The sequence below is a fragment of the Colobus angolensis genome, unplaced genomic scaffold (assembly GCF_000951035.1).
Source record: "Colobus angolensis palliatus isolate OR3802 unplaced genomic scaffold, Cang.pa_1.0 Scaffold3, whole genome shotgun sequence".
Classification (NCBI taxonomy): Eukaryota; Metazoa; Chordata; class Mammalia; order Primates; family Cercopithecidae; genus Colobus; species Colobus angolensis.
Genome location: NW_012116265.1, coordinates 13,389,773 through 13,406,187, shown reverse-complemented (window position 1 = coordinate 13,406,187; position 16,415 = coordinate 13,389,773).

The following is a 16,415-nucleotide window of genomic DNA, read 5'->3' as shown; positions in this document are numbered from 1 at the left end:
CAGTCATCCATATCCCAAAACATTCCTAAAACGTAGGTGTCCTATGGGATTTGTGGTAAGTGGAATAATGACTCCCCAAAAATGTGCACATCCTCACTCCTGGAACCTGTGGCCATGTTACATTACATGGCAAAGGGAATTTTGCAGATGTGATTAGGGTTAAGGGCCTTCAGATGGTGAGATTATCGTAGCTTACTCAGGTGGGCCCAATTAGTCACATAGGTATTTAAGATAGGAAAATTTCACCCAATGAGATTCGTCAGAGGGATATGCTAACACAGAAGATTGATCTGAAATATGCAATGTTGCTGGCTTTAAAATGGGAGGAAGGGGTGGTTGCTGGGGTCTCTAAGGAATTTGTTTTCTTTGTCTAGTTTCTTTCTAGAAACTAGAAAACTGTGAAATCATTTTCTAGAAACTAGACAAAGGACACAAATTCCTTAGAGACCCTGGAAAGAACTACAACCTTGTGAATACCTTGATTTTACAGTGACACCTGTGTCAGACTTCAACCTACAACGGTGTAAGATTATAAATCGGTGGTGTTTTAGGCCATTGAATTTGTGGTAATTTATTCCAGCAGCAATAGGAAACTAATACAGGGTATTTTGCAGTTAATAGGCAACTCATTCAACTTCACAGGGCATATAACTCCACCTTTGCAAAAGGTATTTTTTTTTTAGCATTTATTTCTACCTAAGGAAATGCACTGTCTTCTCTTTATAAAAAAGCATGTATGCTATTAGAACATAAAGAGTTCATCCATATTCTATTTTCCAGGAAGTAAACTCAAGGAGTATTCTAAGGTATGGAAACCAAAACCACTGAACATCAGTCCTCAAGCTTCAGTAATTTCCCATATTTCCTTAAGATAAAAGATTCTCAGAATTTTCTAACAATTAGTCATTTCTGATTTCTCTGAAACCTTGGGTTCCACCAAGTTATAAGGAAAGGGTGAGTGACCCTAAGCCCAGCTCCCAGATTATTTCCTTAGATCCTGGAGTTTCACTCACACCTGGCAGATCACTTTATCATTTATTATTTTCTTATACAAATATTGATTTTGTGTCTATAATGTTCTGAACACTGTGTTGGGAATACAGTGGTGAATAGAACACACAGTGCTTCCATTGCAAGAGCTGGAATTTACAGAGTTCCAACAGAGCAATGAGAGTTTACAGAACCATGAGAACTTTCCAGCTAATGAGTACCTGGTAGGGACTCTTGCTCTGCTGAGAATGAAGAGCAGTGACTTAGCAAGTGTTAAAACTCACTTCAGGGCTGAGTGCAGTGGCTTATGCCTATAATGCCAACACTTTGGGAGGCTGAGGCAGGTGGATCTCTTGAGCCCAAGAGTTTGAGACCAGCCTGGGCAACATGGTAAGATCTCGTCTCTACAAAAAATTTAAAAATTAGCTGGAGCATGGTGACATGCGCCCATAGTCGCAGCTACCCAGAAGGCTGAGGTAGCAGGATTGCTTGAGTCCAGGAGACGGAGGCTGCAGTGAGTTGACATGGTGCCACTGCACTCCAGTCTGGGAGACAGAGGGAGATCCTGTCTCAATTTAAAGAAACAAAAAAACAAAAAACATACAAACAAAAAACAACTCACTTCACTCTCTTGGTGACTTAGAGCTTTGTCTCTGACCCTATTCCTAATGGGCTAAAATAACAGAAGTCTACAACTTTTTTCTATTCTCTGCCCTGCAACATGCCTTCTTTGTATGCAAGCTCAGAAGGGCCTTTTGCCTAGTTATTCTCGAATTTTAGTGTGTACTAGAATAATCTGGAGTGTTTGTTTAAAATACAAGTCCCTGGACTGTCATCAAGGTAGTCTGATTCCTTGAGTGTTATGTGAGATCCAGGAGTCAGAATTGTTATACAAACACTTTAGGTGAAATCTACTGAAATGGCTGCAGATTGCACCTTGACAAAAACTGATTTATGTGCTGAAGTGTTCATATGCATAAAACTAAGAATATTATTACTTTAAAAAATTTTTGTTTTATTCTGAATTTTTGAAATTTGTATTTATGAGGAGAAAAAATTATGCAACTAATAAATCACCTAGCATTTGAGAGATACTTAGAGATAAACTCTGTTAACTTTTGTTCATTTTTTTTCCAGTTTATTTTTCCGGATTTGAAGTAATACTGTAAGGGCCTGGGTCTTGCCAATTTCAAGAAAATATAAACAATTTCCCGAAGAACTACATTCTTCTTTAAAAATGATATAGCTTTTAATTAGTCTTCTTTTAGGTTCCTTAGTAAAATTTATAAATTTTCTTTATGTAGATGATATACATTTCTTGATAATTTTATTCCTACATATTTTCAAAATTTGTTATTATTAATAACGATTGTTTCCTATTATGTTTTCACATTTTAAAAATACAACTATGTATTAAACCCACTAATTTGTATACACAAGTTTTAACAGGCTACCTTGTTTCATTCTCTTGGTAGTTCTAACAGCTTTTAAGTCCATTCTCTTTAGTTTGCTATATGATCTGCAAATAATGACAATTTTTTCTCCTTCATTCTAATATTTATGACTCATTGGTTTTTTCCTATCTTATTGCATCTGCTACAACTTTGAAGCAAACACTAAATAATTAATAATAATTAATGGCTTTACATTATTTCTGACTTTAAGGACATCATTCCAGTCTTTTACCATTAAGTATCATCTTTTCTACTAATATCAGACTGATCGTTTCACTATGTTAAGGAAGTTTTCTACTATGAAGGTTATGAAGACTTAAAATCAAGCTGAAGTGTTACATCTTATCAAGTAATTTTTTGCGTCTACTAAGAAAAGGATTTTTTCTTCTTGATTTTAAATATTAATCCAGTTCATAATATTAAGCTACTGCTGTTTTTCCAAAAGAGAAGCATTTACTCATTGATTAATTTTTTAGTATAGTTATAGTTTTTGTTAATATTTTAATTAGAATTGCATTTATATTTATAAATGAGATTAATTCATAGTTTTGCATGTGTATGTGCAAATATCCTCTATGTCTGCAAGGTTTCTTATCAGGTTAATAAAGCAAATTGGAAAGATACCCATCTTATTCTAAGTTTTGTTCCAGAGCATTTATTTATTTATTTATTTGGAGATTTTTTTTTTAATTGCACTTAAAATACTTTGGGATTGGTATTTCTGAGAATTTGTTTTTGTTGCCATCTACGTGAACAATAGGTTAACTGAGTGTAGAATTCTTAAATCACGTCTTATTCTTCGAAATCTGAAGACTGCCTCATAGCATTTAATATTGTGAAACAGACATAATTCTTAAATAACTTGTTTCGTCTCCCTGAATGATTGCAGGTACTTTTCCTTTTTTCTAAAGATTAAAGTATGTTGTAGGTTAAGTCTGGGATAGTGTCTTATTGTTTACTTTGCCTAATTTTATTTGATAAATATTTGTATGCTAAAAATACTAGCGCTCATCTGATGAAAATTTTCTTCTCTTTATGTTTTATAATTATTTATCTGTACTGTTTCTATGATACTCCTAGATTGAATTGCTTGGGACTATTCTCTAGTTTTTTAAACATTTTCTCTTATAATAACTATTTAAATTTTTCAATGAGTTTTGTCTGATTTATTAAACATAGCTGAAGATAGTCATAATAGTGAGTTTCGTTTGTGTGTTTTCACATTTGTTTTCCATGTTTGTTATGACAACTGGAAGTGAACTAGAAATGTGATCTTGTTTCTTTAACTGAAGTGACTGTTGCTACAATGTTCCAATTTCAGATGGGCCCCCACTTTATCCAGTAGGCTTTCAGAAGCAAGCACGAGGTATAAGCGCCATAGCAGTAGCTCAAGGTACACATCTCAGAGATTTTACTGGAACTGAGATCTACGTAGCACTCCTCATACTTCCTGATTACCCCATGGCTCAACTGTCCTGAGACCATAGCACTCTGAGTGAAGGGTCAACCATCCTGTAAGTCACCATAAGCAATGAAAAGTCTGCTTGAAAAATCTCCTAATACTAACTAGCTTAATCAACTTCTTTTTTAAACCAAAATAAAAGAAAAATAATTATTTGAGGTTCATGGCACATAAGGACCCAATTTTCAGTTGTGACAAGGGTTTTTCCTTCTCATTACGGCCCTTTGTCAAATGGGAATGTGAACAGGGAATAAGTTAAGTAAATGGATTCAGACCATGTCATCATATGAAAAGAACACCATCATTTTCATTAAAACCACAACACAAAAACAAAAAAGAGTAGGAGGTAAAAACAGAGCATCGGAAATCTGTAGAACCATATCAGATAGTCTAACATAAGTGTTATTAAAGTCAAAGAAGGAAACAGATGGATAATAAAGTATTAAAAATCTTCAAAACCATGCATATAGCTAACAATATTCCAAAATCAATGACAGATAGATCTAATAAATCTATCTTTAGATTACGTTTTATATTCATCCTGTGTAGAATTCTCTCAGCTTATCAGATCTGCTGAAAAAACAACAGCTCAGAGAATTCTACATAGGATATATATGAAACATAATCTAAACATAATCTACAACAATATGAAAAGACACACTTAGACACATCATGGTCAAAGTTATGAAAACCAAAGAAAAAAAATCCTGATACAGCCACTGACAAAAATATATAGACATATGAAGGAACAAAGGTAATATTACAGCAAATATTTTGTTAGAAATTATGCAAGCTCAAAATTATTACAGTTATAGCTTTAAGGGACTAAAAAATACAAAAGTAATAACAACAATAGCAAAAATTCTTGACCCAGAGTTTTATGCTCAGAGAAAATAGCTTTTAATAATAAGGTCTTTTTTAGACAAACCAAAGCTGAAATAATTGTAAACAGATGTGTGCTAAAAAATATTTAAGGAAAATATTTCTATCAAAAGGAGTACAATACCAGTTTGAAATGTAAATCTACACCAAATAATTAAAAGCAGTAGAAATTTTTAAAGTGCTAATATTTTTTAAATGTCCTTAAAAATAATCAACTGTTTTGGGTGAAGGATATGAACAGACACTTCTCAAAAGAAGACATTTATGCAGCCAACAAACATGAAAAAAAGCTCATCATCACTGGCCATTAGAGAGATGCAAATCAAAACCACAATGAGATACCATCTCACGCCAGTTAGAATGGCAATCTTTAAAAAGTCAGGAAACAACAGATGCTGGAGAGGATAGGGAAAAACAGGAACACTTTTACACTGTTGGTGGGAGTGTAAATTAGTTCAACCATTGTGGAAGACAGTGTGGCAATTCCTCAGGGATCGAGAACCAGAAACACCATTTGACCCAGCAATCCCATTACTGGATATATACCCAAAGGATTATAAATCATTCTACTATAAAGACACATGCAGACATATGTTTATTTCCAGCACTGTTCACAATAGCAAAGACCTGGAACCAACTGAAATGAGTATCAGTGATAGACTGGATAAGGAAAATGAGGCACATATACACCATGGAATACTATGCAGGCATAATAAAGGATGAGTTCATGTCCTCTGCAGGGACATGGATGAAGCTGGAAACCATCATTCTCAGCAAACTAACACAAAAACAGAAAAGCAAACACTGCATGTTCTCACTCATAGGTGGGAGTCGAACAATGAGAACACATGGACACAGGGAGGGGAACGTCACACACTGGGGCCTGTTGGAGGGTGGGGGCCTGAGGGAGGGATAGCATTAGGAGAAATACCTAATGTAGATGATGGGTTGATGGGTGCAGCAAACATGTATCCCAGAACTTAAAGTATAATAAAAAATAAAAATAAAAAAGATATCAACTGTTTAAAGCAAGAATAATGCCTTACAGTGTTCATAACATGAAGAAATAAAATGTATGAAAACAATATCATAAATTATGGGCGAGAAAATGAGGTATATTCTTTAAAGATTTTTATACTATGTGTGAAATACTGTAATACTGTTTCTATGTGGACTATTGTAAATTAAAGTTTATTCTTATCAGGTTTATATTTTAAACTCTAGAGCAATCTTGAAAGAATTTGAAAGAAGTATAAGTAATAAGGCCAAAGGGGAGATAATATTGAATAAAAATGAGGTAGAAAAAGAAGAAAGAGGAAACTAAGACTAGAGGGGCAACTGGAAGATAACTAGAAGTATAGTAGACTTAAATGCAAACATGTCAGTAATTACATTAAATATAAATGATCTAAACCCAAATTAAAGGCAAAAATTGTTAGATTTTTTAATAAGCAATATTTAATTATATTTTATCTATAAGACTCCACTCTACCTGGAAAGACAGATAGATAAATAATAAAAGGTTGGGAAAGGTTATATCATAAAGACATTAATCAAAAGAAGGTTGGAGTGGCTATAAATAATATCAGATAAAATATACTTTAGCACAAGGCATATCAAGGCCAATATAAGGACATTTTATAATGACATAACAACTATCAATGTGATTGTACCCAACTGCAGAGCTTCAAAATACATAAAACAGAACTGAAAGTACTAAAAGAACAAGGAAAACACACAACTTTACTTGGATACGTTTATGCTCTTCTCATAGTTGCTGATAGAACAAGTAAACAGAAATTAGTAAAAATAAGAAGACTTGAATGATACTATAAACTAACTTGATCAAACTGACATTTGTAGGATCCTCCACTCAACAACAGAATAGACATTATTTTCTAGTTACATGGAACAATCGCCTTGATAAAATATACTTTGGGTCTTTAAACAAATCTCAAAAAATTTAAAAGAATTGAAATCATACAAAATATAGTTTTTAACCATCTGAAATTGAACTGTATCAATAACAGAAAGATATTTGTAAAATCTCCAAATATTTAAAAATTAAACAAAATTGGGTTCTTATAAGTCTCTCAAATTCTTTCTTTTCCTCCTCAAAGTTAAGTCTGTTTTGAGTTGTTATCTCAGAAGACATCACCATCTTCCCATTTCCAATGCATTAAGCTTTTCTACTCTTTTAGTTTCATAACCTCCCAATCCTATTCACTAAACACTGACTAATTCATATGATTCTACCTTTGAAAGTCTTTATTCCACAATCCTGCTACATTTCCAGTTTAGGCCCTTCGTATCTCCCACAGTGGTTATTCTATCAGCTTTCCAAATAGCCTTCATCTTTCATTCACTCCTTCAATCCAATATACTCTCTCAACAATTATTATCCTCCCAAATCAGGGTTTCCAATGAATTGTGTATAATGAAGATATACTATCCAAAATTCTTTTCTGTGGCCAAAAATATTTGGGAAACATAGCAGATTAGAGCCATATTTTTTAACCTGACAATATGTATTGACATATTAAAGTCTATTTAGATTAGTGCAGTAAAAATCCTGTTTAATTCGGTTTAACCTAGCATGTCCCAAATTTATTTGAAATTAAGTTGATTTTTTCCATAAAATATTTACCAATACCCTCCGAATAAGTGTTTAAAGGAATTTCCTTTGGTGAATATTTTCCTAAATTGTTAACATGACTTCACCTTTCCCCTCCTTTAAAACTTTGATGGTTCAAAAATGGTTATGAAATGACATTCAGTCTCTATGGTCTAGATGCAAAGACTTTTACGGTCTGGCTTCAACTTCCTTCTTAAGCCTTATCTTCCATATACTCCTCATCTCTATTCCACCAAAGCCTGCACGACTCAGCCATTCTGGATCAGTGTCCATGACACAAAAATACCAAGTACTGTCTACTTCTTTTCTTGCTTTTTCCTTTGTATTCACTTAATTCCACCTACCCGTCAAAATCTAGCCCAAATACAGTGTGCCATTAATTTATTCAGTAAATATCAATTAAATATCTACTATGTAATTGGCATTGAGGTCTATTCCAAAAAGGTCCCAGTTGGAAGTAATCTCTTCCTTCACAATAATCCAATAGTGAGCTTTACCTATGTTACATTTTTGTTTATATTGTGTTTTATGTATTTGAAAGCACTTATCAAAAGCTGATTCTCAAATACAGCAGTCACCCTCTTGCCTAAAGCTTACATTTGCTTTACCTTCTCATGGATTACTCCTTCCACAGATATCTATATGTTCACTTCCTTATTGCTTTCAGGTCCTGACTCAAATGGGAACTTCTCAATGAGGACGTCCCTGACCATTTTTAAAAATTATAGTTTCCTTACTCCCTTTTTAATCTTATTTTTCTCCACAATATTGACCATATGACATGATGTAAGTTTTATATAGTTTTCATAAACTTCTTCATCACAGGGATTTTAATCTATCTTGTTTATTGCTCTGTCTCTAGTATCCAGAGCAAGGCACACTACTTAGTAGATGTGATGGTTGATTTTATGTGTCACCTAGGCTAGGCCATAGTAACCAGATAATTGGTCAAACATCAGTGTAGATGTTGTTATGAAGGTATTAGATGAGATTAACATTTATTACATCAATGTATTTTTAGTAAAGCAGATGACCCTCCATAACGTGAGTGGGCCTCATTCAATCTGGTGACGGCTGTAAGAGAAAAAGACTGAGGTCCCCTAAAGAAGAGGGAATTCTGCCTTCAGACTGCTTTTAGATCCTAGCTGCATCAGCAAATCTTCCTTGGGTCTTCAGCCTGCCCTGTGGGTTTCAAACTTGCCAGCCCCACAATCTCACCCTCCATATATACATAAAGGGAAAGGCTGGGCACGGTGGCTAAAGCCTGTAATCCCAGCACTCTGGGAGGCTGAGGCGAGCAGATCATGAGGTCAGGAGATCCAGACCATCCTGGCTAATACAGTGAAACCCCGACTCTAATAAATATACAAAAATTAGCTGGGCATGATGGCGGGTGCCTGTAGTCCCAGCTATTCAGGAGGCTGAGACAGGAGAATGGCATGAACCCGCGAGGCAGAGTTTGCAGTGAGCCAAGATCGCACCACTGCACTCCAGCCTGGGCAACAGAGCAAGACTCCATCTCAAAAAAAAAAAAAAAAAGAGAGAGAGAGAGGGAGGATCTATACAAATAGAGAGAGAGAGACCACAATCTCATTTGTTGTCTTTCTCTGGACAACCATGACTAGTACAGTAGACACTCAGGAAATACTTGAATATGAGTAAATTTGATTTATCATGAGTTGTATACAGCTCCAATTCTCTTTTTAGACTTTAAGTTCCATGAAGGGGCTAAAACTTATCCATTTTTCTTTTTGTTCAGTACTTAACACTATTATTCATTCATTAAGCATGTATTTGTTGATTCTCTTCCCAGTACCAGGCACGGGACCCACGCTACACACATACCTTGTACTTTCCTATCTCTCTGTCTTTGCTCTTTCTCCCCTCCCCTCAAACATTTATGTTATCTCACTCATTCTTTAAAATCCAGCTCAAATATAATAACACCTTCTATAAATAAGAAGCCATTCATCTATTCAGAAAACATTAATTGAATGTCTATTATGGTTTATGTTTGTTGAATAAACACATGAGCTTGTATTAGTCCATTTTCATGCTGCTGATAAAGACATACCTGAGACTGGAAAGAAAAAGAGGTTTAATTGAACTGACAGTCCCACCTGGCTGGTGAGGCCTCAGAATCATGGGGGGATGCAAAAGACACTTCTTACATGGCACAGCAAAAGAAAATGAGAATGAAGTAAAAGCAGAAATCCCTGATAAACCCATCAGATCTTGTGAGACTTACTCACTATCATGAGAATAGCACAGGAAAGACCAGCCCCTATGATTTAATTACCTTCCCCTGGGTCCCTCCCACAACACGTGGGAATCCTGGGAGATACAATTCGAGTTGAGATTTGGGTGAGAACACAGCCAAACCATATCATTCTACCCCTTGCCCCTCCAAATCTTAGATACTCACATTTCAAAACCAATCATGCCTTCTCAAATGTCTCCCAAAGTCTTAACTCATCTCAGCATTAACTCAAAAGTCCACAGTCCAAAGTCTTATCTGAGACAAGACAAATCCTTTCCACCTATGAGCCTATAAAATCAAAATCAAGTTAGTTACTTCCTAGATATAATGGGGGTACGGGCATTGGGTAAATATGGCCATTACACATAGGGGAAAATTGGGCAAAACAAAGGGGCTACCAGCCCCAGGCAAGTCTGAAATCCATCAGGGCAGTCAAACCTTAAATCTCCAAAATGATCTCCCTTGATGTCATGTCTCGCATCTGGCTCATGCTGATGCAAGAGGTGGGTTCCCGTGGCCTTGGGCAGCTCCACTCCTGTGGCTTTGCAGGGTACAGCCTCCTTCCTGGCTGCTTTTATGGGCTGGCATTGAGTGTCTGCAGCTTCTCCAGGTGCACAGTGCAAGCTGTTGATGGATGTACTATTCTGGGATCTGGAGGACAGTGGCCCTCTTCTTACAGATCCACCAGGCAGTGCCCCAGCAGGGACTCTGTGTGGGGGCTCTGACCCCACATTTCCCTTCTACGCTGCCCTAGCAGAGGTTCTCCATGAGGGCTCTGCCTCTACAGCAAACTTTTGCCTGGACATCCAGGCATTTCAATACATCTTCTGAAATCTAGGCAGAGGTCCCCAAACCTCAATTCTTGACTTCTGTGCACCCATAGTCTCAACACCACATGGAAGCTGCCAAGGCTTGGGGCTTCCACCCTCTGAAGCCACAGCCTGAGCTGCATGTTGGCCCCTTTCAGCCATGGCTGGAGTGGCTGGGACACAGGGCACCAAGTTCCTAGGCTGCACACAGCATGGGGACCTGGACCTGGCCCACGAAACCACTTTTTCCCCCTGGGCTTCTGGGCGTGTGATGATAGAAGCTGCCACGAAGGTCTCTAATATGGCCTGGAGACATTTTCCCCATGGTCTTGGGGATTAACATTAGGCTCCTTGCTACTTATGCAAATTTCTGCATCTGCTTGAATTTCTCCTCAAAAGAATTGGTTTTTATTTTCTACTGCACCGTTAGGTTGCAAATTTTCTGAACTTTTATGCTGTTTCCGTTTTAAAACAGAATGCTTTTAACAGCACCCAAGTCACCTTTTGAATGCTTTCCTGCTTACAAATTTCTTCTGCCAGATACTCCAAATAATCTCTCTCAAGTTCAAAGTTCCACAAATCTCTAAGGCAAGGGCAAAATGTCAGCCATCTCTTTGCTAAAACATAACAAGAGTCACCTTTGCCCCAGTTCCCGACAAGTTCCTCATCTCCGTCTGAAACCACCTCAGCCTGGACCTTATTGTTCATAACACTATCAGCATTTTTGTCAAAGCCATTCAACAAGTCTCTAGGAAGTTCCAAACGTTCCTATGTTTTCCTGTCTTCTTCTGAGCCCTCCAAACTGTTTCAACCTCTGCCTGTTACCCAGTTCCAAAGTCGCTTCCACACTTGCAGGTATCTCTTCAGCAACTCCCCATTCTACTGGTACCAATTCATTGTATTAGTCTGTTTTCATGCTGCTGATAAAGATATACCCAAGACTGGGAACAAAAAGGTGTTTAATTGAACTTACAGTTCCACATCACTGGGGAGGACTCAGAATCATGGTGGGAGGAGAAAGGGACTTCTCACATGGCGGTGGCAAAAGAAAATGAGAAAGAAGCAAAAGCAGAAACCCCTGAGATTTCTGACAACCCCATTAGATCTTGTGAGACTTATTCATTATCAGGAGAATAGCACGGGAAAGACCAGCCCCATGATTCAATTACTTCCCCCTGGATCCCTCCCACAACATGTGGGAATTCTGGAATAAACAATTCAAGTTGAGATTTGGGTGGGGACACAGCCAAACCATATCAGAGCTCCTCCACAGAAAAGGAGTTACATAAAGTTGGCATGATTCAGAGAAACAGATTTCTGAAAGTTCAACTTGTTAGGGAGTCTGTATGTTACTAGCAACACAAACACTGAAAATACATTGATCAATTGATTGAAATTACTTTGGTCATCTCTAAAGTGTACTCATGTGTCAGCCAAAGACCAGAGCATAGATTCATATGAAATCAAAAGGTCAAGTAAATGTAGGCAGTGGGAAGTGCCTCAAATTCATGTCTCATAAGTCTCTTAAATTCATTATTTTCCTCCTCAAACTTAAGTCTATTCTTGGGCTGTTTATGAGTTTAAATTCACTTATGAGTACAGCAGGCTGGGGGTAGTAAAGAAAGAAAATGACAAAGGGTTTTCAGAGGAACATCATTTTCACACCGCAACTATATTTTCATCATCCATTAAAGGTGATTAATCGACCGGGTGCAGTGACTCACGCCTGCAATCCGAGCACTTTGGGAGGCCGTGGCAGGCAGATCGTCTGAGGTCAGGAGTTTGAGAGCAGCCTGGCCAACATAGTGAAACCCCATCTCCGCTAATAAACAAGTATTAGCCGAGTGTGGTGGTGGGAACCTATAATTCCAGCTACTCAGGAGGCTGAGGCAGGAGAAACACTTGAACCCAGGAGGCAGGGGTTGCAGTGAGCCGAGATCACGTCATTGTACTCCAGCCCCAGTGACAGAGCAAAACTCCATCCCAGGACAAAAAAAAAAAGTGATTAGTCCAGGTCAACTCCATCTCAAAAAGGAAAAAAAAAAAAAAGGTGATTAGTCCAGGTCAAGTGTCAGCACTGAAAAGCTAAATCTTCGGGTATGAAGTGAAAAGGAGTCTTCTTGCCTTGCATTGAAATGATTTATGAAGATAACAGATGGACAGACTGAAAAGGTCACTCATCGGCCCACCAAACCTCATCTTTCTTCCATGTTGTAGTAAACTTCACTTGCGGATCCTGTCGGATAATACATCCATATGCCTTGGATGCTCCAGGAGCTGAAAGGTCATTCTGGACCAGAATCCCTCTCAGTCATGTGAGGGTGCTCCTGGCCTCTCCTCACTTGCATATCATTATATTTAAAGCCACAAACTGGTAAGTTTCCATCTCTTGTTCAACCCATCGGACTAAGTCTGAATCATAAATTATATTTTTCCATTTTACAGTCAGAAAAAATCTCCTCTTCTTCAATGATAATAAAATCGGTGGACCAGATTCTGCCCTTCACTGCTAATGTACAAATCCTGCTGAGGTCAGCAGAACTTAAGGGCATGCAACTTTGGACAGGGCATGTTCCAACTTTTTTTCCTTGCTGGATTTTTATTACCTGACATCTTTCTGATTCTTCTGGATTGCACAATAAGGGAAGGGTGGCCCAGTTTGGGTAAAATAAAAAATGACCCAAACCACTGACCTAAATCCTGCCTTTGAAATTTAAAATTACATTTACTAGGAAGGAAAACAGTTTTTTGAGTGTGGGTGGTTTTCTTTTTCAAAAACCATTTTCAAATGTTGACCTCCTGAATGTTTTCATACCAGTTTGGATTGGAAAACAGAAGGGTAGGTAAACATTTTTTTAAAGCTTGGTAGGGGCAGGTCATCCTTTTCTGAATTCATTATCTGCAAAGAAGCAGGAAATACCAAGAACTTTTTTTTTTTTTTTTCAGAAGATTTCCTGGTCACATTGTCAGATTTGAGTCCAAAAGCAAATTGTCCATTTTTGTGAAATATTGAGGCTCTTTGTCCTCCTTTCCTTCTAAGGTGAACTCAGGTAGCAGAGAAGTAGAGGTAGGAAAGTTTTGCTTGGGGATGTGGGATGGAGTTGAGGACAGTTCATCTTTTGAACAAATAAAGGGGCATTTGCATTGTTGCCACATAAGGAACAGACCACGTGGTTTGATGTAATGAATGCTCCAAGACTATCCCATCATAAACCTCACAGCTCTTCTATTGTACCTGAGATAACTACTTAAGTCAGTTTTCAGATAAGATGCTACCGCTTGAGGCACTCTGAAGATTATCGGGATATAGGACTCTAGGACACTGTAACCTACACCCAATTATTTATCAATTCCCTATCTAAAATCAGAGCCCTGACCAAATGGAACATGAAACAGGCAAATTTTGATAAAGACAGAGGAAAAAGGAGGAAGGAAAGATGTGAATCAAAGCTCTAGAGGAATAAAAGCAGTTAGTCACTATGGGTTTGCCATACCTTTACCAATCTGTACATATATGGACACTTACCCCATTGTGTTCTCATTCTGTGTATGAATAGGCAGTCCCTGACCTAAACTGATCTCCTTAAAATTGGGCTCTTTGCCTCATTTATTTTTCTCTCACCACACCTAGCACAGAGCCTGCTAACATGGAAGGCAATATAATACAGTGCTTTGGCTTAAGTCCTTGGCTTGAGTTCAGATTCTGCCCTTCACAAGCTATGTGCCTTTGGGTGAGATATTGTATCTCATTAAGCCTAATCTGTAAAATGGGTATAATAATTCCTTCCTGCAAATTTCCTTCTGAGGATTAAGATATGCTTTAAAGTATCTTTCACAGTATTTGGCACACAGTACGCACTTTATAAAAACTCATTATTATTATTATTACACACTCAAAAATTTTGTGGAACGAATGAATCAGTCAATCAACTAGAAATTAGCAAGGGTTCATCAGGAGGGTCTGAGTGTTGGTCATATGAAGAATCAGGCAGGGAGTGCTTAAAGAAGGCATTAAACAATTGACCACAACTTTTGTTTTTAGCACAGTTTCAAAACTCATCACATTTGGTGGGATATTTGAATACAGTAGAAGTCTCAAAACAGCACTAAAGTAGCAGTAATTTCTAAAGCAATCACTGCTCAAGAAGAGCTGTGTTCCACAATGCCAACATCATGCACTGGTCACCTTTCACCCCTTGTTGCTGATGAAGCAAAACTGTGTATATGCGCTCTTAAATTCCTGCAGAACAGAGTTGCCCTGCATTCCAGCAAACATTTCCTACATGCTGATATAAAGTTACACTGTGCCTCTGACCTCATTCTGATCATGTCATACCCTATGCTACATCATAAAAGCTAGTATTCGTTGACAGCTTCCTATGTATTCAGCATATTTCTAAGCACTTTTACATGTCAATTTAGTTCATCCTTACAACCCTATGATGTACGTACTACCTATCATTACCATCATAATGAGGAAACTGAAGATGAGGAAACAGAGGCACGTGGATTCAAACAACTTGGTTAAAGTCACAGAGATAGTAAGAGCTGAATCAGATATTTGAACCCAGACAGGGAGACTCCAGAGTTCTTAACGACTATGTCATGTGCACCACAAGATATACCAGCTCCACCCACCTATTATAGACATTATCATAGCAGTATCTGTGTATTACATTGTAGCTAAATACGCTTTACACATTGGTGAAAATATGACTGTATACCTTGGGAGGATCTACACACACAGTGTGAGGTCTGCTGGCAGAGACAGTGTCCTACAAGCAAATTCTGCTTAATTCACAAATATGCCAACAAACCAAGTTGAGGATGTGGGGCAAAAATTGATCATGTTGTCAAGCTTAAAGTCCCAAATGAAATGTGATCTCTTCAGATCTCAGCGACGATCTCTGTTTCTAGTAAGATGCTGTGGGCAGCCTCTTCAACCCATTTTCTGAATTTTCTGCCAGTGGGGAAGGCCTACAAATAGCTGCTGGGCAATTGTGAGGCACTGCCAGAGCTCCCTAAAGCCACCAGCTAAACTTGCAAATCTTTGGCAATTCCTTCCTCATGACAGACTTTCCTTAAAAATGCAATTGAGCTTAACAGTCAATGAAAGAAAAGGCAGTAATTATTGAGGATAGCAAGCAACACGAGGAATATAAGATCTCCCTTTCAGTTTTTGTTCTAGACCCAGGTGTGTGCACCTGTGTACCTGCAGGTCTATTCAGTGCTGTCAAACACCTATTATCCTCAGGAATTTTACTCAAACACATTTTTATGTCTGTGCATGAGCTGGTTTATAGCACTCCCAAATTTGGTTCATTGCTATTGGATTGATTATTTCTAGATGTTAAGATTCAGCAGCAATATCTATTATCCATTTTCTGACCCTGTACAATAGCAAGATTCGGTAACTCCTATCTAACTGAAATTATAAAAACAGTTGCAATCTTACACTGTATTGCATCGAAATGAAATGTTAGTTCTCTCTTGGAATAGACAGATTCAATTACATATGTATTAACATTTGGCAAACAGGCCAAGGACTCAACTTTGTTATCTCCAGAATCTTTACTGTTGTAAGCCACCTCTCTCCTGAGCTGGAACAGTCATGCCCAGTTATGAAGTTGCACATGCTTCGAGATTCACAGGTGAAAAGATATTTAGTAGTCCTTAGAATATTTGTAATTTTGCATTGCGCCTTTCATCTCTAGGCTGTCCCTGCTGACTCATTCGTCTTCTCCTCCATTTCTAAATCAGATGAGACCATGGACCTTAAAAGTGAGGATCATCTCCACTTGCAGATGAAGAAAATCAGAATCTTACCAGTTCTTCTTTAGTTACATCATCATATTCCAGAGAAACATGCAGCACCAGTAGGACTCATGCAGATGAAGAAAATCAGCATCTTCCTGGTTCTTCT